Below are 24484 nucleotides of genomic sequence, written 5' to 3' on the forward strand. Positions count from 1 at the left end.
AAAGAGAAATCCCATTTTTTTCTACACAAATTCCACATTCAAGTGGTTTGGTTTTGGGACTCTGGTGCCAATGTACCAGACAATGTAAAAATCAGTCCATTGTGAATAGACCAAAAGAACAAAAATGAGAAATAATGTTGTAACAAGTTCAGAAGAGGGAAAAGTTAACTGTAAGTATTTCCAAATAAACCTATAAACCACAGAATTTACCTGAAAGCTGTGTGTGCTGGATTCTGGCTTTGAACTATCATTGTTCCATCTGGGAACAGCAAACAACCATGAGACAGTTTTTACCCAATTTTTTGTTTATAGAAAATGTCACTAGTTACATTCCTCATTGACTCAGTTTACCCAATTTTTAATTTGTACTAGATGGTGTTAAGCTAATTTGAAGTACAACTCTTTAAAAGTTATACATAGAAATAAACTCATATACAACTAATATGTTTTTAATTAAGAAACAACTCTTAAAATCTGATAAATCATAAAAGGATTATTTGCAAAAGTTAGAATTAAAGGCTCTTTCATCTTTCAACATATAATGTTAGCATAGTTAGGTGTCCTCAGAATCACTCTTGTTCTGGGATATTAGTTTGAGGACATTTGTACTTTTACTTTTGTAACAACAAATTAGTTCCAGTTCTTACTCTATTCAATGTAAAGCCATATATGTACAAATCTGCTATAATTCTGTCAGAGTTCCATAGTATTCATTCTAACTCCCAGTACTAAAAGTTCAGTTTTGTGTTGTTAATAGCAATAAAAACAATAAATGATCAAAAGCAAAGAAAACAATGTAGAAAGGAGCCTTGAAGATTTTAAGTTTTTATCCTCAACAGAGAGGGAAGAGAAGAGATGTGAGTGCAGCCCCTGTGCAAAGGGCTGTGAGGGAGACGAGAGCCCCGCTTTGTTCCTTGTGCTCTCAGAAGGAATTACAAGGAGCTCAGGGTTCACAGCAAAGCCCTTCAATTAAATTCATCAGCAGGAGAGGGGAAGTGCCATGGAACAACATCTCCATCACCACCTGCACCTCCCCTCCTTGGCTGTGCCTTGTGACAGCCACAGAGAGTCTGAGAGGGCACCAAACCTGGAAGGGGCCGTGTCCTCCTCCATCTGCTCCCATTCCCCAAGCAGAGCCCATCCCATTCCCTGTCCTTTACAATCAATGGCTCCTTCTTGTTGTGCCTGTTTTTGGGGACACCATTCTATTGATTCTGATTCTCCTTACATCCAAAATTCTTGTAATGCCTGGAAGCCAAGTTCATCTACAGATCCTTGTCCTTTATGACATCCCTATGTTGATCCCCCACTGGCACCATCCAACATTGTTCACACACACTCAAATGCTGTTTTTAGGAGCTGGCTGTCAGAACAGCCAGACAAAAATAACTCTGCTGTGACAGATTGCTGAGGACAATCATGACAATTTGATTTAAGATGACAAAATCGTTTGTCTTGACAAAAATAAAATGCAGACTGACTTAAGACTGAGTAAAGTAACTAAAAGTTATCATTAGAAAAGGAACAAATTCTATCCATATGAACATTAAATCTTTCAATCCACAGCTTGAAACCTATTGGAAGAGTAATCAAGGAAAATTGCAAACAGATGACTCTGGAAACAATGTTTGTTTTCACTGCTAGAGTTTTACAATGCATAATATATAACCTGATCTGGAGAGCTTTATGCTATGAAGAAATGTCAGGATTGAGAGATTTAGAATGCTAAGCAAGTTAAACAAAGCATATTGCACCCTCTGTTTACCTTGCAGTACTATCTTCCAAACTTTGCTTAAAAGTACATTTTAAAGAGTAGTTTGGCTTCCAAGGTTTTCAGTGGTGCTTTAGAGGACAGATGTGCCTTGATGTGCACTTCAAAGCTATCTCTGCAGAGGAGGGATCCAGGCAGATTGCTGGTAGCACAACTGAATTTCATGAGAGGTTTGGGATGAGGTTCAAGCCTGGGCTCCTGCTTTGCCATGGGAAACACCTCTCTGAAGCCTTGGGATCTTACCACTAGCCTAAAGTGGCCCCAGTGTCCACATCAAACACCCTTCCCCTTATCTAAGTCTTCTGGATTAGTTACCTCCTTTTATTTCAATAGGATCCCTTTTATAACAGACCAGGTGCTGGTCATTTCCTGAACAAACATCTTTCAGAAATTAGGTAGATGTGAAGGTCTAAAAACTCCTTGTGCACCTCTGTGTTACTTTAGGGATCTAAATATCTTTTCCATGTGCTATCATCGGTCATTGGTAAGTGGATACCTTGGCTCACACTTCCTGCAGATGTCTCCAGCAACATAAATGGAACTGACTGAAGTTTGAATCCTTTAACAATAAAGATTAGAAGTCTTTGACATTCAGACTTCATTTTCCCCATAAATATTAAAAAAAAACCAAACCTATATGGACAAGATAATGTAGACACTAAAGGGCCAGCATGTTAAACAATGTAATAATTTTTGAGGTGAGTTTCCTTTTTACCTGTTACAATGGATATTCTACAAGTGACTACAAGTCACATTTCTTAACTAATAATTTCTGCTAAAGCTGTTTCTCAGAGTGTGAACCAGCTATCCTTTAGGTTACCAAGTATTTATGTGTTTTATTAATGGTACTTTTGCCACAACTTTCCAGGAAATCTTAGTTTTATAACTAATTATAATAATTGTAATTTTTTTTAATAGATAATTTTGATTTAGCTGTCTTGTTTTTACAATTAATCCTCTCACCCCCACTGCAAAGAACTGACTGAATTTGGAAATGTTTTACTGTCTCACTGCTTCCCTTTGGTGTTCCAGGCCTGGCAATCTGTATTGCTCTAGAGGAGAGCTGCCTTCACTTACCACTGCAGGCCCTCAGTTATGCAAATACTGGCAACACAGATGTGAAGAGGGTGGGAGCCTTTTGTCATTAAAAATAAATGTGCAAACTATTGTAGCAATATAAAATATTTATTGAATGGCTAGTGCATGAGGTGAGCTACAAAACCACAGAAAAGCAGATGTAAAAATCAAAGCCTAGAGGCTCCACTAGAAGATTCCTGAAACTATGCATATATTTATTCAATTCTGATACCATTAAGATGCAGTTCCCAAAGAGATGGTTTTAAAACCTGTACTTTGTTTCCCTGTATCTATCAAAGAAGAGGAATCCATTAATTTCACAGTGAAGCCAGTTTGCAGCTCCTTCTGGTGTCAATTTGGATAGTCATGGGTCAATTAAAGGTCACATTTTCAGTGGTTTTAAGACACTGTAACTGACAACCAGATTGAACGTAAACATTTGAATTCTTAAATGTAAAAATTTTCTTTATACAAATTTGCTCATAAATTAACACATTCAAAGCACCTGTACCAGGTCTCAAGGGTTGTCTTTGATTAACATTCTTCCTTTAAGCAAAATTCTGAAGAGATTAGATACTTTGTATTTGCAGGAGCACAGAAAAAAAATGAAAAGTGGAGGAGAGGAAATCCTGCACCATAGTTCAATAACCCCTGAATCATAGTTCTGATTCTGCTATCTTGTTATGGGATCTCAGGCAAATTACTCAGGCTCTTTTTGCAGACACTGACACAAGGGCAAGACCCAAGGCTGTGTTTGTGTTAAGATCCCTTCAGAGTCAGTCCTAAGCCATGCTTCTCTCCAAGTAATATTTTTACTTATAAATGCTTCTGGTCATCTTTGAGAACATGGGAAGGATCAATGTCTTCTAGTGGAACTGTCACTGCACCTCTGATTACTTTCAAAGAATTGGTCAGCTACTGCCTACCAGAAACAAAAAGTCCATAAAATACTAGCTTAAAGTACACAGAGGGGCATGCACACAGCAAACGGGGCGTTTGGTTCTGGTGGTGACTCAGAACAGAACTAAGGCAGAGCAAAGGTCTGAGTTGGTTATTGCTGCCTGTGCATTCAGGCACAGAGTGGCTGTCTTGGAACAATCCACTGTTGCTTTGGCTGGTTGGTTACAGTCCCCTGTGTGCCTTAAAGCAGAAGGGTCAGAAACATTTTTAAAAGAACACTGACATATTATTGCCAATCTAAACTGAGGAACTGTAGAATTAGGGAAAAACCTGAAGAATACTAAGTAAGGGACATGAAAAACTTACTGACATTGCACATTTCCCACAAGAACCCCAAAAATCAAACTAATGTCCACGGCGTTCACCATGCCCAGGTGCTCAGAAACATCTCAATATTGCTAATATTGCTGCTGCTACTGGGACCAGTAATACTGCAATGCACATCCCAGTTGCTCGTGTCCATTCTCTGAGGTACCCCTAGGTGTAGGATCCTGCACAAGTCCTTAGGGGCAGTCCAGGACGTGGCTCCAGCCAGGCTGTTCCACTCTGTGCTTGTCAGCACAAGGACAGAGGACAGTGTGGGCACCAGGACATGAACTTCCAGCACTGTGCTAGCCAAGCCAAGGATTCCTGTCAAGGGCATTTTACTGCAGCAGTATTTATTTCATTGATGTTGCAAATGTCTTCTCCCAAATATCACAGAGCACACAGAGTGCACGTGTTTTACCAATTGCATGCACTGCCTTCATAACAGTTCTCAAAGCCTTTATTTCCACATATGCAGTGCTATGATTAATTTTATTTAAAAAGGCAATGTTGGTTGCCAAACTCCTTCTACTGTGCCTGTCTCACTGTGTGAAAAACACCAGTTTCAAAACAAACACTGCCTATTGGAAGAAACATGAATTCCAAACTCCTCTTTCCTAATTTTCAAGAAATGTTGGTAAAGAAAGAACATGACACAGCTACAGTGTTTGAAGTGAGAGGCTTCCAACATCTGTCACCTCTGCTGCAGCAAGAGGAGCTCCAGTACAATCTTTCAACAACTCCTTTTTTTCCCTTTTTTTGCACAACTGCCAGCATTCCTGGTAAGTGTGTCTTTCCTCAACTGGCCTGAAAAAGGTATGACTTTTTTTAAGCAGCACTTTTATAACGGGGTTGTCTAACAGGCTGAATTGGAACATCAGCCAAACAGAATGCTCCTGAGTAGTCAACTCCTGTTTTTCAAGTGTTCCTCTGTTAGTAAACAGCGAGTAGTTTACACATCAGTTTTTGTGCTTTATCTGTTTCCCCTACTGCAGATTCCATAGTCTGCAGATCTCACTTCTGGAAAACAGTCTTAAGATGTTTATCAACTATGATTTTCACTTAAGAGCCCAGGAAAATCACGTTGTACAAAATATCACAACACTGATTTCTTGAAAAATTCTAGAAATTTTGCATTTTTCTATAAAACTTGTGCATATCAGCTCAATCCCTCATGATTATTTACCTTAACAAGGAATATGATCACTTGATATACTGTTAGCACTTAAAATGTGCTTTTAAATAATCAGCTGGTTTAGACATAGACCCATTAGAAAGACATTATTGCCATTATTTATTCACATTTTCTGTTACCAGAATCATATTAATGGTATTGGAATTGAGTTGTTCCAGTTTCTCAAATACAAAACATTCTTTTTGAAACCACACAGACAAACCCAGTTCCGCTGTCCATTGCTGTATTGTGCCTCTTCTCTACAGAGAGACCTTGCTCAAAGTCAAGCCCTAACATGAATAAAAAACTGCCTTTTAGATAATTAAGGAGAGGAAATCCTATGTGACATCACTCAAAGTTTATGTATTACAGCAATAGGAACACTAAGCCATTAATTCTTTGAAAACAGGTTTAGAGGAGTCTGACATGTATTTGTATTCTTTTAAATGATCCTTTTATTCAATTAATGCTTTTTTGGTTAATTACTCATATATTTGCACAATTACTTCCTTTCCCCCTTAGAAAAAGCTAGTTCTTCAGAGGATCTTGGTACAAACAGGGAGGCTGCCTTGAGTCATGACAAACATTGGTGGATGGGTCATTTTGGGCAAACCTGTAAGGGAACTTTCTGTTGCCTGATCATCTGCTTGTACTGAACCAGGCATTCAAGGATATCTAAGACTATTAACTCAGCCAGACATCTGTCAAAAGTGGTCATAAGCAGAAGAAAGTTTGAAAAGTTCAAACACTCACAGTACTTGCCTAAAAGGCAGAAGTTTTGCTTTCTACAGGATGCCAAAAATGCCTGGAATTCAAGAAATGTGCCAGACTCAAATAAAAATGTAACACGTTACCTAACTAAACAGCTTTTTATGCAGGCCTTTCCTCCTAAAAATAGTAAGTCCACTACAAAAGCATAATAAAATAAATTAACTTCTTTTACAATTTCATAGAAAATGGCAGCTCAGTTGATGTAAAGAAGTTTATGGTTGAGATATACTCCCAAAAGCATCTAAGCTAGGGGATTTTTCCTGTAGTTCTCTTGAAGCGGAGACTTCACTCTTGTCATTGCCCATAAACACAAAATGTCACTGTCACTGTTTGACCCTTTATGTCTTGGCATTTTCACACTCTGCCTTCCCACAGGTAAAGCATCTACGCTCTGGCATTTTCCCTCTTGGAAAACAAGCAAAGTCCTCCCACTCCCAGGGTGAAATGAAGTCCCATGGGAGACTTAACTCCTCACTGGCAACAAAAATCCCACAGTGTGGCAGCAGCACCAGAAATACTGCAGGGAGTCTTTGCTGTCCCAAAGTGTTTCATCTGAAAGAACAATTCATGGGAGTAAAATTTAATTTCTGTGCTCCTTTGTCCCTTTCCTCTGATAGCACCAGTGCAGGCAAGTGGCAGTCCTGGGTTTGATTATGGAGATTTATTTATCGTACTCGTGGACAAGTCCTCATATGGGAACAATTTGTGATTCATGAATGACCTGATCTGGACTTAATTGATTTAGAGCTGGGTCCAAGAATATCTGCACAACTATCCAAATGCTTGTGTAAGTTGCTTTCACACGCTGTTACATACCACTTCACACCTTCTGTTACAGATTTTGCATGCAAAACCACCTCCCAAAATCACTGAAGACAATGCAAAATCAGTTAGATTTAAACTATAATACCTGATAGGCAGGTCATGGTTTGTAGCTGTGTAGTAATAAAAGCTTCTCTGTCATCTAAAGCCTTGATTTTATATAAAAAAACTTTGGTACACTGAAGTTTCTGGCTGTGTTGCTGTCCACAATTGTATCTTTTTCATCTAATGACATAAATTTAAAATTTGTGACTTTTTTTTTTTTTAAATCCAACTTTTGTTATTCTTTAAGTGGAAATTTGAAAAACTGGGCAGGGATATTAAATACCCAAATTACCTTTATCATCAGTACTTTTATTCTATAGAACAACACAAAAGTAATGACTGTTTTCATTTTTTTCTTAAGGGCAATTATCCTCAGTTACAGCTGTATGGTCTGTCCAGCCCTTAAGGCTTCACTCGGTAGTTTTTGTAGCACACCTCACCCTCAGAATACTCAGTGCTAGTCATGACTTTTATTGGAAACAATGGCATTCCTCCAGTACTTAAATACCATTACTAGCAAAGACACACAGAGGAAAGCAGAAATGGCTGTTTACTTTTGAAATGCTGCCAAAAGTGAACCTATTTATCTCCCCTGGGAACTGCAGAGATTCTACTCTACAGCCTGGGAGAACAGGATTATCTCACTCTTACATCCCAGAGTTTATCCACAGCTTTCAAAGCAATGCACAGAAATCAGTGTCATCACTTCTGTTTCACCAACAACCAACAGAGGCTGTGAAACAGGCAAATCTTTCCCCAGGTTCATCAACTGGAAACAAACCCCTTTCCCCACAAAACTGTTCTATCTCTGAGGCAATTGTAGTGTTCCGGGGATCAGATTTATCTTTATAATTATTATTATTATTTTATTTTTTTGTGAGGAGGTGGGGGATGTTTATTATGTAACATCTTGCAGAATTCAAGTTCAGCTTGCAATACTTGTGTATGTATCCAGCCTCTCTTGAATGCAGTTAGGAAAGACCCACAAATGCTGTCAAGGCATGGGAAAAACGCTGCTCTCGAGAAGTTCATATTCAGAAGGATAAACAAGAGCCTGTCATTACTCATCTGCAGAAGCAGTGGACAAAGGGAAGTAGCTGTCCTGAGGAGCTTTGTTAGCTTCCAGAGCGGAATTTTATGTCTGCAAATGTCCCTTAGGCATAGAGCTGGTGGGTTCTGTACTGACAGCACTTCCAAAGGGATGGGGTTACCTGGGAGCTCAGCAGAAAGAACAAACCTGAGCAAAGCAGGAATTTATCCTGGGTCATTGCCATCAGTAACTTCTATTCATGTTTCTCAGGAAATTTTACCTTATTGGTGATTTCCATGAAATAATCTTTCCCACTCCAGAAAACTGTATCTACCATAAGTAGTTCCCTAAATCTTAAATAATGTAATTTCTAAGGCCAGACACAGAACCTTGTAGTGTTTTCACTGAACACAGTAAGATTTAGACATCACTAATTAACTAATTTCCTGAGCAACCTCAACTGGAAGGGAGGACCTACTTTTATAAGCACTCTTGATAAAACAAATATATCTCTGACATTCAGTAGGAGTAAGATGACCTTTCTGGAAGAATATGTCTGAAATTAAGCAGCTGAAATTGCTTGCATCCCTTACACATTTAAGTACCAAAATTTATGTTCAGGTTCAGTCCAGACTTGGGAATTACCAGGCAAAATAGAAATGCAATTATAATTAAGATAAAGGGGGAAAATAAACCCCAAAACTCCATAACCTGGCAAGGACTACAAATGATGCATTTCCCAAAAAAATGGATTACCAAAGCCCAAACCTTCAGTTTACTCCTCTTTTTCTACCTAGGAGGATAAAAGAATACAAATTCAGTTTTTATATAGTATTGTTATCTACATGTTTGGGGTTTTTTTAGGAATGTGAAAGGAAGCCAGCATTTCTATTTCAGCTTTATGTTAAAAAAACCCCAGCTAAACAAAGAAGTGTTGGCTTAGTTACTAACATGGAAATGGGAAAGGGGAAAAGGGCGCATCATCCCATTTGCAATCATGTTACAAGAGCTTCCAGGCTGTTCCCAACACACACACACACACACACACATATTCTGAGAAAATCTTTGGTGTTTAGTATCCAATAAACAAGAGAGTGGAACAGGAAAGACTCACAGAGGGATGGGCCCAATCAGGAGTCCAGAGCATGAATTACCGGAAACAAAACTACTACAGCCGAAAGCAAATTCCTATTTGGATTCTGCAACTTAGTAGTGACGTTCCCTCCTCCTTCAGCCACCCAACCTTCCCTGTGCCCTCTGGAAGCAGCAGAGACTTCAGCTGCTGTGTCAGTTGTGTGGGGGACAGACTGCAAGCAAAGTTTAACAGAGAACACACATTCATCACGCTCCAACTCTGTCATTCCTGTTCCCACCTACTCATCCTCTTCCCGTCTGCTTTGGGGGAGGAATAAGGAATTATCTACCTTCGATAGCACACGAATATAAATAACCCTTTAGTTGCATTTTCCAGCCATTATTCTGCCAATTACAGAATTCCTGCCTGGAGTCCTGGAAGCATCACCCCTGGTAGAACCAATTCTATGGGCAGCATCAACCCCCAAAGTCACAGATCACAGCAAGAGCAAGTCCAAAACATTAGTTTTGTTCTAATGGAGCAAAGCAGCTCTTCCACTCACAAGTGTAATGCTCCCAGGCCTCACACTGCCAGTATTCTGAGGGTTTGGGTTCATTTCAAAATAGAAAAAAACCCCTCAGGAAACAGCCACTTCATCTGCTCTTCTGAACCACTCTCTTTTTGGCCTTTCTTTGACGGTGAAGATGAGAGCAATGAGAAAAAATGGGAAAAAGGAAGAGAAAAAAAAGTGTCCATGATACACTTTTAAATTACTATAAACTGTTTCAATTAAGGAAAAAGTATTTTTTTAATACTAAGGCCAGGAGAAATCCTGCTTTCCTCTCTAAGGTGCAGCAGTGGAGCAGACTTAGTCCAGATGCAAACATTTGTTCCTGTAGTAGAAAAAAGCAGAGACAGACAACATCCAGCACTGGTTTGTGCTCATGGGCATACCAGTAAAGACATCTGGAATAGAACAGTTCAGAAATTATGATTTTCAGTCACTGTGTAGACTTTTTAGTGAGTCCTATTATTATATACAAGATGCCATATGTCCTGCTTTGAACCCAAGCTTATTAAAATCCAAGAACGACCTACAGATTGAACATACACCTTTGATTTATTGCCTTTACAAAAAAGTAATTAAGATTCATATTGGGAATTGCTAGCTTTTAGTATTTACAACTGTTTTTCAGTTATTTCCTTATTTCTGCAGGATTCTCAATATGCCTTGCCACATACTTATCTACATGTGCATTCCATATGTGCTTCTTTCCCTTCTCCAGTGTGATTAGTGAAGTATTTTTTCTGTCTTTCAAATACAGAGCTATGGGATTACACATTGCTGGGCTTTAATTAAGATGTAAGGACTGGTGTAATGGATAGAACCATTACAAGGAAACATTTATCAGAAACCAGGATTAAGATTTTGATATTTTTTTGTACCAAAGCTGGGATGTGAAGATTTGATGTTGATCCACCCTGGCCTTTGTACATGGCATGGATCTATGACACCATTCCTGATTTCCTATACAGAGTTCCCAATCCCTGGCAGAATTAAGCAATTAGTGCTGCAGAGCATGATCTCCATCTATTCTTGTATGGTGCCCATGGAGAAAGTGATCCACAAACTTTTAGTGATGTGGTTGTGCTCCTGGGACAAAGCAAGTCAAGGACAAATGCCAGGAGTGTCTGGGGTCACACCCCCATTTTCCATGTGTCCAGCACCCAAGTCTATCCAGGAGGATTCCTTTGCCTGATGCTATTTTCTCTTTCCATATTATTATTTTTCATGCCACAGTTACTGTCTCCACACCTGTGCTTAAACAGCCATTTCTGGGACTACATGGTGAGCCAGACAGGTAAAATGAAAAAAGTCTAAAGATGCTGTATCATGTTAGAATTACAAAATGATTAAAAATTTAGAGAAAACCTTCAAAAATAATGTGATCCAATTTCACAGCTAGAAAAGCTAGTGAAAATTTCAAGTTGTGATCAGGTTGCTCAGGACTTTGCCCTGTTACATTTTGAAAATTTCCACAGCTGCTCTCAGGCTCTAGGTCCTGTGACTGACCATCCTCACTTGGAAGAATTTTCCCTGCTGTAACCTGTCACTGGTCATTGATGAGCCTCCAAGAGCCACTCCTGCATGGCCAGGCATGAGGCCCCTGCAGCCTCTGCCCCAGGCTGGACAAACCTGGCGCTCTCAGGCTCTGCCTCAGGTCTGTTCAGCACCTCAGGGCTCTGAGCAGTACCTGGCACTCTGTATGAGTTCCTCTGAGATACAAGCAGTATCTTTCTTGAGTTTGGCTCCCTCTCAAGCCCCAAAACATGATCTCACAAGTGAATACAGGCTACAACCACTTCCTTGGCCCCCTGGCAGCTTTCTCTGTGCAGAGAGCATTTGGGTCCATTGACAGAATGGAAGGAGCAGCCAAATTCACAAGTGTAGGGATGCCTAGAATACAAGTTTCCACTGAGACTTAATTCAAAACTTAGTGAAAAATAACAGAATCTTTCCTGGCTTTACCCAGTGTTCTCCAAGATCCTCACTAGGGCCAAATCCTTCATGCCTGGGGCTTATCTGCACAAACGCCTTTAACTCAGAACAAGGTGCATCAAAGCAAAAAAGTACTTTATAAGCGCTTTGATCAAAATGTGTCAAAATGAACCATCAGTCTTCTCTTAACCACAAATCCTATTTCCCCAAAAGGGGGTGGATTTTTCCCTAGGGATATGAAAGCCCTGTAGAAGGGATAGAATGGATTTCTGCAGTTCTTTGTGTTGCTGCCATCTCATAAGGTGGGAAATAACTGGGCATGTTGGCATAACTACAGTGCAGAGGCTGGGATTGTGGCTGGCCACAAACTGAACCTGGGACACACACCACCACCCTGGCACTAGAACAGCAGCAAGAGCATTGATAGGTTTGGGAAACAGTAGCATTGCTTGAAAGATGTGTGAAGTAATCCCTCCTTTTCTGTTGTACTGTGTCTAAAAAGAATGTAAAGCAAAGCAAGAAAGAAAGCCCAGAAGAACAATAAAGATGGTGAAACATCTTGCAAATGCCCTTGTGAGAGCACAAAATATGAAGATTTCCTGCCATTTTCCAGTCCTTAAGCAGATTTTTTTTAACTTATTGTGCAATGCTTCCATGCTAGTCTCCTCTTTCAATCAAATAAAAATTAGACTAACCTTTAACTAGTTTAAATTTAATTAATACTACTTGCTGCTCTTTGCTGGGCTTGCATGAATATGTGCATACCTAGTTTAAAAAAGGATTGTCTACACAATTATTTCAAACACTTCTGCAGGCAGAGAAAAGCTGGTTTAATGTAAAGAACAGACAATGGAGGAGGACACACAAGGCAACAGTTGTCAGCTGTGTTTAAAATCCAAATAAGAAAGGCAGTAACTGTTTTCTCTCTTGGCTACTTGAAAAGCCTTAAACTATAACAAATGTTACTCATGTCAAATATTGTTTCAAGCTTTTCTTCTGATGAACTTGATGTCCATAAGAAAGTAAGCAAGGAAGATGAATCTTAGGAGGATGAAGACAACAGAATCCCAATGATGCCATAAGAAATACTCTTTCTGGTACAGCTTCAATCTGTGTTCTGCTCCTTCTGTGTCTAAAACCCAAATGTGGCCACCATATGTCAGAATGCTTCTCACACCCATGAGTTTACAAACAGCTTTTGATTCACAGGGTTTCTGAAATGGATTACGGAATCTGAAGATATCCATGTTGTTGTGCCTCCCTCTTGCACAACAAGCAAGAACAGCAAAAGCCGTTCCCTTCATAAATGGAGAAGGAACAAAGATTTCAGAGTTTGGCTAATCACAATAAGCTTGTTAATCACAGAGCAGCCTAAATTAGGAGCATTTTCAACACCAGAACCTTAGAGACATCTTAACAGTCATCCAGAAGAAGTCAGATGGTTTAGGAATGAGCCATTCAGTGCTAAGTCTATCTGTTGTAGAAGATTTGATGGCAAACTGAAGAACTAATTAGAAGTGCCGTGATTAAAAGGGTCTTTCTTTACACTCCAGGCTCATGTCAGCTGCAGGTGACTCTTGTGTGACAGTGGGGGACCAAACACAGAGGCTCAGAGTCCTGATGGGACACCTGAAATAACGGGGCAGTGTTTGCTGTGCTTCTTAAGGATGTGTTTGCAGAACATGTTGCAGAATGAGTTTGTTCAAACAAAAATCCTTTCCCTCCCTGCAATACCAAAATTGTAGAAATATGTCTAAATTTCAAATATTTCTCTGAGCTTCATGGAAAGCTGCTGTTCTCAGCAAAACCCAGCACTGTACAGGCAAACCCCATAAGCCCATTACTTCCTTGGCAAACAACTCAAAGACAAGACAGGACTTATTTCTTTGTGTCAAGTCAGTGTTTCTCCTTTCATCTTGAAGAGAGATGGAAAAACTGATAAATGCAATCTGCTGAAAGATATATTTGTGAATTTATTCTCTAAAGCCACTGGGAGGGTGGCTTTAGAGGTTGGAGGTTAATTTCAGAAGCATCATCATTTAACTTTTCAGGAAAAAAGATCATCAAGTGATGAGCACTTAACAGGTTCTTTAAAGTAAAACCTCTGGTAACAGTTGTGGTATTTTGTTCTTGCACCATGCAGTCTTTTTTTTTAAATTAGGAGAAATCATCTAATATATTGACTCACTTCAGCATTCATATAAATTTTCAAAAGCATAATAAAGGACACTTAAGAACAGCTCTGCAACATGTCTTGCAAAGCAAAGAACCATTTTAAAATAAATGCAAGTTTTTAGAAATGGGTAAGAGAAGAGTGTTCATAACAAGCTTCAAAGTAAACAGAAATTATTTATGAGACTGTAATTTATTGAGAGAATTTCAGAATCAATCAATGGGTCATGTTGTCTGTTCATTCCTAAATTTTGGAAGACATTAATTGAAAAATTGTGCTAGAGAGAGGTAAACCTTACACAACTTCAAATAAATTAGCAATGCAGAGTCTATTGATTTTTTGCTAGTACATTGTCTTTCCCTTTAAAAACTGTTCTAAATATACAAATGTATTAGCATCTTGAATAATGAAGTACCTTCCTGATGTCTGCATAAATTACATTAAATTGGAGGGCATAGGAAGACCTTAGAACCACATCTCTCCCCTCAGGAAGTTTCCAAGAACAATACAGGAACACATATTGTATTTTTATTTATTTCTCAAGCAGGTAAAGAAAGGCTTCCTTCTTCAGGAAACAAAGAAATGCGAGCTATTTAAAGTATGGTGATAACAACAAAAGAGAAATTGAGTGTTTTTGATTATGTCACCTCCACTCAGAAGAGTTGAAGTTTAACTTTGTTTAAAACACCTCTCATAGCCCAGAACTCCAAATTTACAGAGGGACAAACATGATACCAGAAAGGTGGACCTGGAGACTCATCAGGCTGACGGCGCTTTTAAATATTGCTTTCTCTGAAGTGTTTAATTTTCAATTGTTTTAAAAACCAAGATGTGGACTCTGATGCTGCAGGTGTTGACCTGACCTGTGGCAGGTGATGGCAGTGAGCAGAGGTTTAGTGCCTGAGGGCTCGGATGGGAATGAACAGGCTGGGAATGCTGCACCACAGAAAGGGATGGCTGGAGGCCTACATGGGGCACCCCAAAGAAGTCTGGGAGCAGGGTCAGTGAGGCAATTTGTTTAGGAATTGTCACACTGCTGACCAGTGTTTGTCAGGGGGTGGAGTGGAATCGCCACTAGTTTGGCAATTCAAATTCCCTCAAGCAGAACAACAAACATTTGGACATGCTCTTCCAGCAGGGCCTGCCCTGCACAGCCGGTCTGTAGGGGCCATGAAAAGCAGTTTTATGGAAAATAAAATAAATCTTTCCACACTTCTATTGGCATTATATCAATTGCAAGCCATCATTCTCAGGGGAATTTCTCAACAGGAGAATCCCTTTGCTCTCATCAGAATTTTTCTTCCAGGCCTTGGTTGCCACAGAACTCTGAAAGGCTGATGAGGTTACAAGGTACAGATGCACTTCCCACCCTTATATCTAGGACAAACAACTCTTACCATAAAATGGATTTAAATATATATAAAATGGTAAATGCAGCTGCCAACACTTAGTTAATAGTTTTAACTTTGGAAACAAACCAAAACCATCTGTGTTTGTAACAATACCTGCCCCTCCTAAAACCAGAAGACAAAGCCTAACTCAGAACTGAGAAGGGCGTTCATTAAAAAAGCAATAAGCAAGAACACTTATGGAAGATTATCTGTAATGTAGTGTAATAATGGAAAAGTACCAATTTATATAACAATTTTACATGCCTCTTGAAATTTCTTTTTGTTATTTTTCCAATGCCTGACAAGGTCTTGCTCTTTCATACTTACAGTCTGATTTCAGATTATTTTACTGAGAATCACTAACAAACACAGGCACTGGGAAGAGTGCTCATGTGTGGACGAATGCAAAATGAAATACGTTTTCCAGCACTTGGTTCTGAAATATTTGACTGGCTTTGACTAAATTTGCAGGAGCAGACACTCAGAAAATTCCCTCCAGAAGATCATACCCCAAGCCCTCTCTGAGCAGTCTGTTCAGTGCTCAGTCACTGACACACGACAGAAATTCTTCCTCATGTTCAGGTGGAGCATGAGGAAGAATTGATCACTTTCTGCCCATTGCCTCTTGTCTTATTACTTGGCACCATGGAGAAAAAATTTAGTTTACTTTGTCAGGATGTTTTTCATTAGTGCATCCCTAGAGGCACTAAATGACTAATTTTACAGACTTCATTGAGAATCCTTGAGTTATTCAGTGAAAGGCTCTCAGAGACTACTCCAAGCATTTCACTCACAAGCATTTGCCGAGTCAAAGTTCCTTCTGTTTCACTGGGCTTCAGATCAGAATCTCAAAACTAAATTCTCTTCAAGAAAACCAATGTTTTTAATTTAGTTCCAGAAATTTTATGTATTTTTTTTTTCTCTTCTCCACTAAGACATCCATTTAATCCAAATGTAACCCAAGCAAGTATCTATTGTTACAGATAGGCTGATGCATATGATGGGGTTTTCAAAAGTAGCTAATAAAGCCTGGGAGCACACATTCCTTGTGCTGTTAAGCAGCTGGAAACTTTGAAAAGTCCCTCCCCTGAAGTCAATGTTACTACAACATTAACATCATAAATAAGGCAGTGCCTGATTCCCCAGCACTGCTTGTGAGACAGCCTTAAAAACCTACTGTGCCACAAAAGCAGCTGCAGTTAGATTTTTTTTCTTCTAATATTTACTGTATCTGTTCACTCAATAAACACAGTTTATGTCAAGAAGCATGGACATACACTGTCCAACATAACTACTGCTGGTTAGAGTCAAATCAGCATTCAAAGGTAGTTTAAAATGTCATTTAGTCATAATCTTAAAAAAGCTGCAAACTGAAACTTTTTAAAAACATTGCAAAGGATTTCAGAAGCTAAAACGTGAACAAAATTAAAATGTGGATTTGGGAAGAACATGCTCTTGGTGCTGGAAATGGCAAACTCCTTTGCCTAATAAGAAAAAGAAAAACCCCAAAGTAAATACAACCCTCAGAAGAAAATGTTACAGAATTTTGGCAAGTACAGCCAACAGTACCAGTAACAACCTGAATGGGCCCTACCAAGGCACGTCTCTACTGAATCCAGCACCTCTGAGCCTTCTGTGAGGGACAGGAAGCTCTGATTCAAGACTCAGACTAATCTGTTCTATAATGTCTAAATATATTTATTCAGTACCATGTCTGAACCATTCATGGTGTTTTACAGAAACACTCATTCAGAGCTGCAATTAAAACCCAGTCACATCAGTAACACAAGTCCATAATGTGCAATGTGCACATGGTTTTTGCATTTTTGCCAAAGGAAGAAGAAGAGCAAATGGATGAGCTGAAATTTCACAGTGGGATTAACTGAAAAATTGACAACAATGAAATAAACATTTCAAACTTGCTGCCACTGGTCAAAGTAGCTCCCAAATCCATAGTAGTCTTATAATAGTTTATTATTCAAATTCACAGAACAAATAGCTACAAAGAATTCTCCCACACACAGAATTTATGCCTTATGGGGAAGGTTTTTCTCATGACCGGTCCAATTCAAACCAAATGACAAAGCAGGAAATTAGGGTCAGAAAATTGTAATAGAACAATAAAAGAGAATGCTCTCCTGTTAACTCCATCTCAATTAAGTTATTTTTACAGATGGGACCTAAACAAACACTCAAGGAGTTTATCAGTGAATTCACTGAGAGATCAAAACCAAAAAGTCCTTTTATGAGGCTGCCACATTTAAACAGAACTTCCATCCTTACAGAGACCCCGAGTCACGTTGCTCTTGGAACCTGCTCTGTAACTGCTTTCAGAATCCTAATTTTGCCAAAGGTTTGGAAGCTGCTTCTCTGAGAGCACTGCTGTTCTCCACTGCTACAAGAAAATAATTTGCTTAGCCAACTGCAGAATTTTTAGTTTCTTAATTCTGATACTTTTGGCTGTGTCTGAAGCTGCCTCCTTCTCTGTGACTACTGAAGGTAACGTTACCCACTGCAGCCTAGCAGCAGTGCAGGGAAGAAGGCTCTGGCTGACTGCACAGTGGGGCCTTTTGTTCACAAGTTATTTATTTTGTGGAGAAACCAGGGCTCTGTCCCATAACCTTTGTATAGTGGGATATTGGGGAGGCTTACGTTAGAGTACAGATAATCTCTTCCACTTTAGACAAACAAAAAAGAGTATAATAACAGAAAGAAGCATTAGACAGGAATATTAAAAGCTTGGAATACATTACAGTCACTTTCAAAGACTACACACAACCTCAAGGCAAAATTTGTTACATAATGAAATCCAGTGACTTATTTGCATTTAAACAGAATAGGTTTGGTTTATGGTGTGGGAATATTTAAGAATGATGGACTTGATGAAGGCTAACAATTGGCATGTGGATTCAAGGGGAAACAACTGGCCAGAGAAATCTGATTAAAACTGTGAAAATTCAGAATCAGTGCTAGAGAATTCAACTAGTTTTTCAACCTCTCTGAGAAGTGTTGGACAGACTCTCCTCACCTTAACCAAAAATGATGTCTATACAACATTAATTAGAATTTCCTACAGCATTGGAACCATGTTCCAATTGGACAATCCACAAAATTATTTTCTTTTGAAATATAAAATATTCTTCTCACCTAAAAAATCCTTCAGTAGATTTTAGTGGTACAGAGGAAAGGGAAATTAGTTGGTATTTATTGTGTTTAGCTTAAATAAATTTTTAAAAAATCTGTACTTCAACCTTTTGTGAGGATAGCAATTATAAATATTAAATTAAAAGGAAAAAGGTAGTTATCATTCCAACCAAGTCCTAACAGTTTCTTCTACATTCTTGGGTCTCATATCTGGCTTTTATGGGAAACTTCTCTCTTTTTTTCTGTGGTGGGGCAAGTCTGGAAAAGGAATTTCTTGCAAGCTTAATGTCTTTAATTCAGACTTCTTTTGGCCAAGCCTGTTAATTGTATTATCTTTTCTCATAATTTCTCATCCTTATATTTCCTTATCTTTTTCTTTAAAAAGTACTAAGAAAAATTCTTCATAAATAATGAAATATTCACAGTATATTAGCCTGAATTTTCTTCTTCCCCCCCACCCCCCATTCTGCTCAGATCATGATTTCTGACATCTGAATAAAATATTTTCTTTGAGGTAAATGCTATAAATTATGCCAGTGTTGGGAATATTCCTGCTGTTTTACCTTTAATTTACCTTTAATTTGTACTCTTAGGCAATCCCTACCTGTAAGAAATTTGCCTAGAGATGATCGGGTTTGCAGCACAGAAACAGTAGCTGGGGGCAGGGGCTTCTGCAAGTTGCCCTACAAAGCTTGTTGCTCTGGGAAATGTGTTTCCAGAGCATTCTAAAATTTGTTTTTAAATCCTCTTCCCTTAATTTTAATAACAAACCCTCTCGTTTACTTTCTTTGGGCCCAACTCTTTCCTGGAATATCATTTTTCTCGCTCTGATGGATTTCTACAGTAAATGGATGTGGCCACGTTACAAAGTCTGGATCAGCAGCCTCTGTGGCAAATAAAAGCTGCAAGTTGTGAATGATTTCACACCCTCCTCTCGTGCATTGTGTCGTTCTGGGCAGACACCCCATGTCTGCAACCCAGACCAAAGGTACCATGTGTGTACAGTACTTTTAGCACACAAAATTCATTATTCATTAAAGGAGTTCCCACCTTCCTGAATACCTGGCTGCCAGGTGTCCAGGAAAGCAGCCAGTTGTTTTTTTCCCATATTCTTATGATGTTATATGGAGTTGCTGCAATAAGTATGGGCCCTCTAGGCATCCTTACTGGATGCATGCCTTCCTAATTCTGTCCTTTTGTAAAATCCAGGAATTCCCAGGCTAGATCCTTACTCTGGCTGATAGGTCACAACACCCTTTGAAATGTAGGCTGGGGGCCAGGCCCTATTTGCCTATTGAGTTTTGTAACTTTTGCAGTTCTTCAGAGTCAGCTCGTCCCTTCAGGCAGTTCAAACACATTAAACTCTGCCTGTCACCCAGCAATTACCTCCAGAGCAATGAAACAGCTCCAGCTGCTCCATGGCCGTGGGAAGAACTCTGAAGAAAGTCATCAGTGTCTTCTGAAAATGACCTCCTGCTGGCCAAGAAGAGGCACTGAGGCAAAAAGTCAAGTGTGACTGAAAATAGAAATTGAATTGAGAATTCGATTAAGAATTGAAAATATTCCAGTGGTTGATTGTTCTCCTTACGTAAATTTGTACTCTTGTTTCCAGCTGAAATGTCCCCAGAAGTCATTTGTGTACCCATTACCCCATATGACTCCAGGTACAAAGGGAGTCTCCATCTTCTTTTCAGCCACCCTTTAAATACTGGCCCATGCTACTTTAAATACTGGCCCATGCTACCTTTAAATACTGGCCCATCATCAGCCTTTCCTCGTGCAGGAGGCTCCCCAGCCCTTGGATCATGGTGGACACAGCCACCACATGATTAAGGAACTGCCCACACTCAGTTAAATCAATGGCTGAGTTTAGACCAGGATTTACAGCTCAACTCAGCACAGCTTTTTAAAGCATGAGTTGAGCTTTCACAGAGGTGACTTTGCCATCGAAGGTGACCTGACCTCAGGACTTCAGCGATCAGAACACACAGGGCACGTCCGCAGGCTGTGAAAGATGCCCTCCAGGGCAAGGTGGGAATCCGTCATTACTGGAATGGCAAAAACTTTTTAAAAATCTACTTATTAAGGACAGAAGAGGTTTAATCCGTCCTGTGATCCCAAACCATTCCCGCGCCATTCCTCTGTGGGCTAGCGCGACCCCACAGCGCCACCTGGCGGCGCAGGGCCACCCCCTGAGGGACCCGCACAGCGCCCGGAGCCCGCGGGGACAGGCCCGGAGCCAGACCCGGAGCCCGCGGGGACAGCGGCCCTTCCATGGGCTGGCTGCCCTGAATAAACGATACCCGGCTTTAACTTCACATGCGAGCGTGCAATTCCCACAGAAGCCTCCCGGAGCTGAGTGGTCGGGTCAGGGTCTGCTTCTGGGCAAAAATTCTACCGGTAGGAACCAGGAGATCAGGGAATTGTTCCCTTTCCACTGCGCAGCAACACGTGGAAGGGCACTTGTTATATCTGCTACAAAATCTCCACGAAGAAGACAAAAATTCTCAGAAGCAAAACGTTTGAGCTCCATTTCCTCCCCTAGAATCACCGTACAGAAACGAGACATTCTGCAGCGCAGTCACAAAGCCTGCTCAGAATGGCTCTGGTCAGCAAAACTACTCTTGCACCTACATTTTTACCAGATCTCCACTGGAACCTCCTCAATGTGCCCATACAATTATTTCACTCAGCCTGTCCCCACATATAACGCGTATGACACGAGAAGTTTGATTCAGACTGAGATCCATGATTCTATGCTTCACTGTCAATGCCTTTGATGCAATTAATTCAGCTCACTAGCAACCCATTTTGTCAAATGGGTTGACTAAAACATCTCCATCAACATTCTATTTTCAGTGGGAAAAATGCTACAGAGCCAACCTGCATTGGTTATAAATACCTGACTCGATATTTAGTTTGGTGTGTGACAAATGACAAAAATTGGAAGACTTAAAGACAGCTTCCATTCTACAAATCAGCATTTCCACTAGGAGATCTTTAAAGAAAAACTTTATCATGATTAAGCCCAATGTGATAAAGGTGTCAGTCTCATCCATCTGTGGAATAAATTTATCATGGACCAGGAGGAGATACAAGACATATCTTAAGTGGAAGGGATGCACTTTTTCCCTTGCATGCAGCATTTTAAAATTTAAAAACTTTTTTTTATTAAGTTTGTTACATTTTATTAGAATTTGGAATTCTAGAAATTTGATAGAATGCACTCAAGTGAAAAACACCCTAAATTCTCTATATCATCTACAATAAAGTATTTTGGGATACTGCATTGTTTAGGATCTTTTAAAAATAAACTACTCCAAATGCCACAGATTAATAGCATAAACAATAGGCACTACTTGGTCTGCAGGACAAGAACAGACCAAACCTCTCATAATTCTTTCATAGCAAAGATTAAAAACCAAATCAAACAATAAACCCCCCAAAATTCCCATCAAAATCTCCAACACAGAACTGTTCAAACATCACTGACCACACCCCAAGGGGACAAAACCACAAAAAAATCTGTTATAATGTTCCTAGGAGTTTTTTGTCCTCTAATTTAAGCTTCAACCAGAAACAAGCATTTTATACTAGACTGGATGAACAACACACTGAGTAAAGTGAATACACAAGTCATTATTTAATGTCATGACTATACAAATCATGATTTAATTTTATGAAAATGTTTAAATGGATTTTGGACCTTGGTTTTTGAAACGTCTTGAGAAAAATACTTTACACAACTAAGTATGAAAAGTCAGAGTTTGAAAAATATGGAAAACATCAGAACATATTTTCTAATCACTGGCACAAAACAAAAAAATTGTGTAAAATTTGCAATAATAGTAGGATGGGAAGAGAGCAACGTACTTCTTGTGCCTCAGAAAATAAACTTTATCTAAATCCTCTGTGAAATTTCATACAGAATGTGAAGAGGCAATTCTGGAAAAAGGAAAGCTACGTTTTAAAATTCACAATCTTTTTCTCTATGTTGGTTTTGTTTCTGTTGATTAAATTATTTCAGAGTTGATTTGCTGCTTTTGAGTAGCAAGAGTAAAATACATTATAAATATTATATATTTCATACTTACTGAATGTAACTGGTTTTGTGCTTTATTCCTAGACTTGAATATTAGCTGCCTGGTTTTGCTATCAATCTTGTATTTTTGTGTGTAAGATAACTCCATTGAACAAAGATTCTTTCAGGTTTACTGCAGATACAACTGGTTACAATTTTAGATCCTTATCTTTCATCCAAAAGAGCTTTATCACACAGTCCCATCTGTATTTGAAAATCTGAAACATATCAGCCACCTTCCTAATGCCATATGAACACTCCTTGCCAGATTGTGTGTTGTTTTTGAGAATAGAAGAACTTTTAATTTCTTCAGAACTGGCTCCAGTGCAGAAGCAAAGAAGATTTTTATTTTTGTTCTTGAGTCTTTTGCTTCAACGGTCACAAAACAATCAGATAGTAAAGGATAATTACCAGATGAGAAAAAATAAACAACAAATAATTTCATTATGACTGGATTCATACCATTGACTTCAGAGAGATTACTCGTGAACACAAGTAAATGTAAATAAGATTACAAAGCCAGATTAGAAACACGCAGTCTTCTGACTGCGCTGTAATCATGGCATAGTAAAATTCTAATACAAAATCACAAAATTATCATATAGTCCAACACAAAATTCATACCATTGCATGTCAGCAGCTCTGTGCAGTGCAAGGCCACTTTCTCTTTCCTTTCCTGAGAAGAAAATCTACTTCAAGTCACATTTCATTACTGCAGCCAGGGCAAATGGACAGAGCAAAGGGAGATTTCCGAGCCTCCTGAAACTAAGCTGATGTGGGAAACAGAAAATCATAACTGGACAAAAATATAATGTATATACATTTATATTCTGGAATTCCATTCCCCTTTTCTGAAATCTCAGCTCTCCCTCAACCCCTCACTTTAATTTCCAAACTTTAAAAAGCAGCAGAACACCTTGTTTGACACTAAAGTCTTTTTAGCTCTCTAAGTAATTTTCAGTATAAAATTTTCTTCAGATTCTTCTACAAAGAAGGAAGAAAAGATCAGCACCCCACCCTATAAAAAATCACTCCCTCAGCCATTACCTTGATTACCAAGGTCTAGATTAATTTGGGAACATAGTGGAGCAAGAAGAACTTTTGAGTATTCTCAGTTAAGCCTGAGAGCAACTAAATGCCAATAACAACAGCTCATGATAGACCTTTGGCTTAGACTGGCTTTTCCTCTGTCTGTGTTACAGACTGTAATTGCTGACTTTTTCACAGTAAGGCCACCACTGATCCTTATTTTTCAGCATTCCTGGAACTATGTATTAACACACTGAAGACATCTACAAGCCTGAGTGTTACAGACAAGAACATTTGTTAATGAATTTCCATTTATTCACGATTTTTAAGCCCAAAAGGTATGTCTAATCAAGCACTTTACAGTCTTTTCTCTCCTTCTCTGAATACAACTCTCCATTCTTTGTATGTGGAGTTAAAAATCATCTCTATAAACATTTTTAATAGGAAACCCAATAGTCTTGCATGACTGTGAAGTCTTTCCTAATTCTTTATCATTTTACCATTGTAACATGCAGGAGTTCTGTAGAATGTATTTGTTTTTAAATGCCAACATAATATGTAAGATGCATAGGGAGTTGTTACCAATTAATGTGTATGATTTCAAGTATTTAACCTCCTTAAAAGCTAAGCCAAAATTTAATATCATCCCCTTCTTTTTGCACAGATTGGTACTTTGCTAAATGTAGTGGATGGCTTATGTGCTGAGTGGTACAGGAATTATGTAATACAACATTATTGGCACCTGTATATAGTAATTTACAGGTGAAATAATGACTATTCACTATATCTCATTGTCGCCTTTGATTCTAAAGGATTTGCCCATGAAAATGGCTTAAAATAACCATGTAGTTTGCCAAAATTATGGAAGAATTTCTTACTAAATTCTCAACAATTCTTATAAAAGAATTTCACGCTGGCTAAGGAGTAAATGAACTCATTTCTCCTTTTGGGCAGTGAGCCTACAGCAGTCAAGTCCCCCAAATAACTCAGCGCACTCGTTTCAGTTATTCACATCTTTATTGCCTCAGAATGGAGGGCTTAATACTAAAGATGACAAATATATCAAAGATCATGAGGGCTTTGAACAAATGTGTACCAGGGTGCTTAATTGCATGCAAGCAGCCCCTTCTCTTCC

At 39.0% G+C, this 24484-nt stretch overlaps 1 protein-coding gene across 7 annotated transcripts in view; it reads right to left on the reverse strand.

Moving 5' to 3' along the window:
- Nucleotides 1–24484, reverse strand: part of LOC111938045 (uncharacterized) — a 207498-nt gene that overhangs the window by 66551 nt on the left and 116463 nt on the right. For 2 of the 7 annotated variants that reach the window (XR_015276978.1, XR_015276975.1), the window contains exon 1: nucleotides 20202–20453. The exons of 3 other annotated variants lie outside the window; for them this stretch is intronic. The gene's annotated coding sequence lies outside the window, so the exon portion shown is untranslated. Of the gene's footprint in view, nucleotides 1–19625; nucleotides 19756–20201; nucleotides 20454–24484 lie in introns of those variants that run through there. 2 more of the 7 variants (XR_015276974.1, XR_015276979.1) reach the window with 2 other exon arrangements.

Source organism: Cyanistes caeruleus, chromosome 16 (assembly GCF_971803275.1).
Source record: "Cyanistes caeruleus chromosome 16, bCyaCae1.hap1.1, whole genome shotgun sequence".
Classification (NCBI taxonomy): Eukaryota; Metazoa; Chordata; class Aves; order Passeriformes; family Paridae; genus Cyanistes; species Cyanistes caeruleus.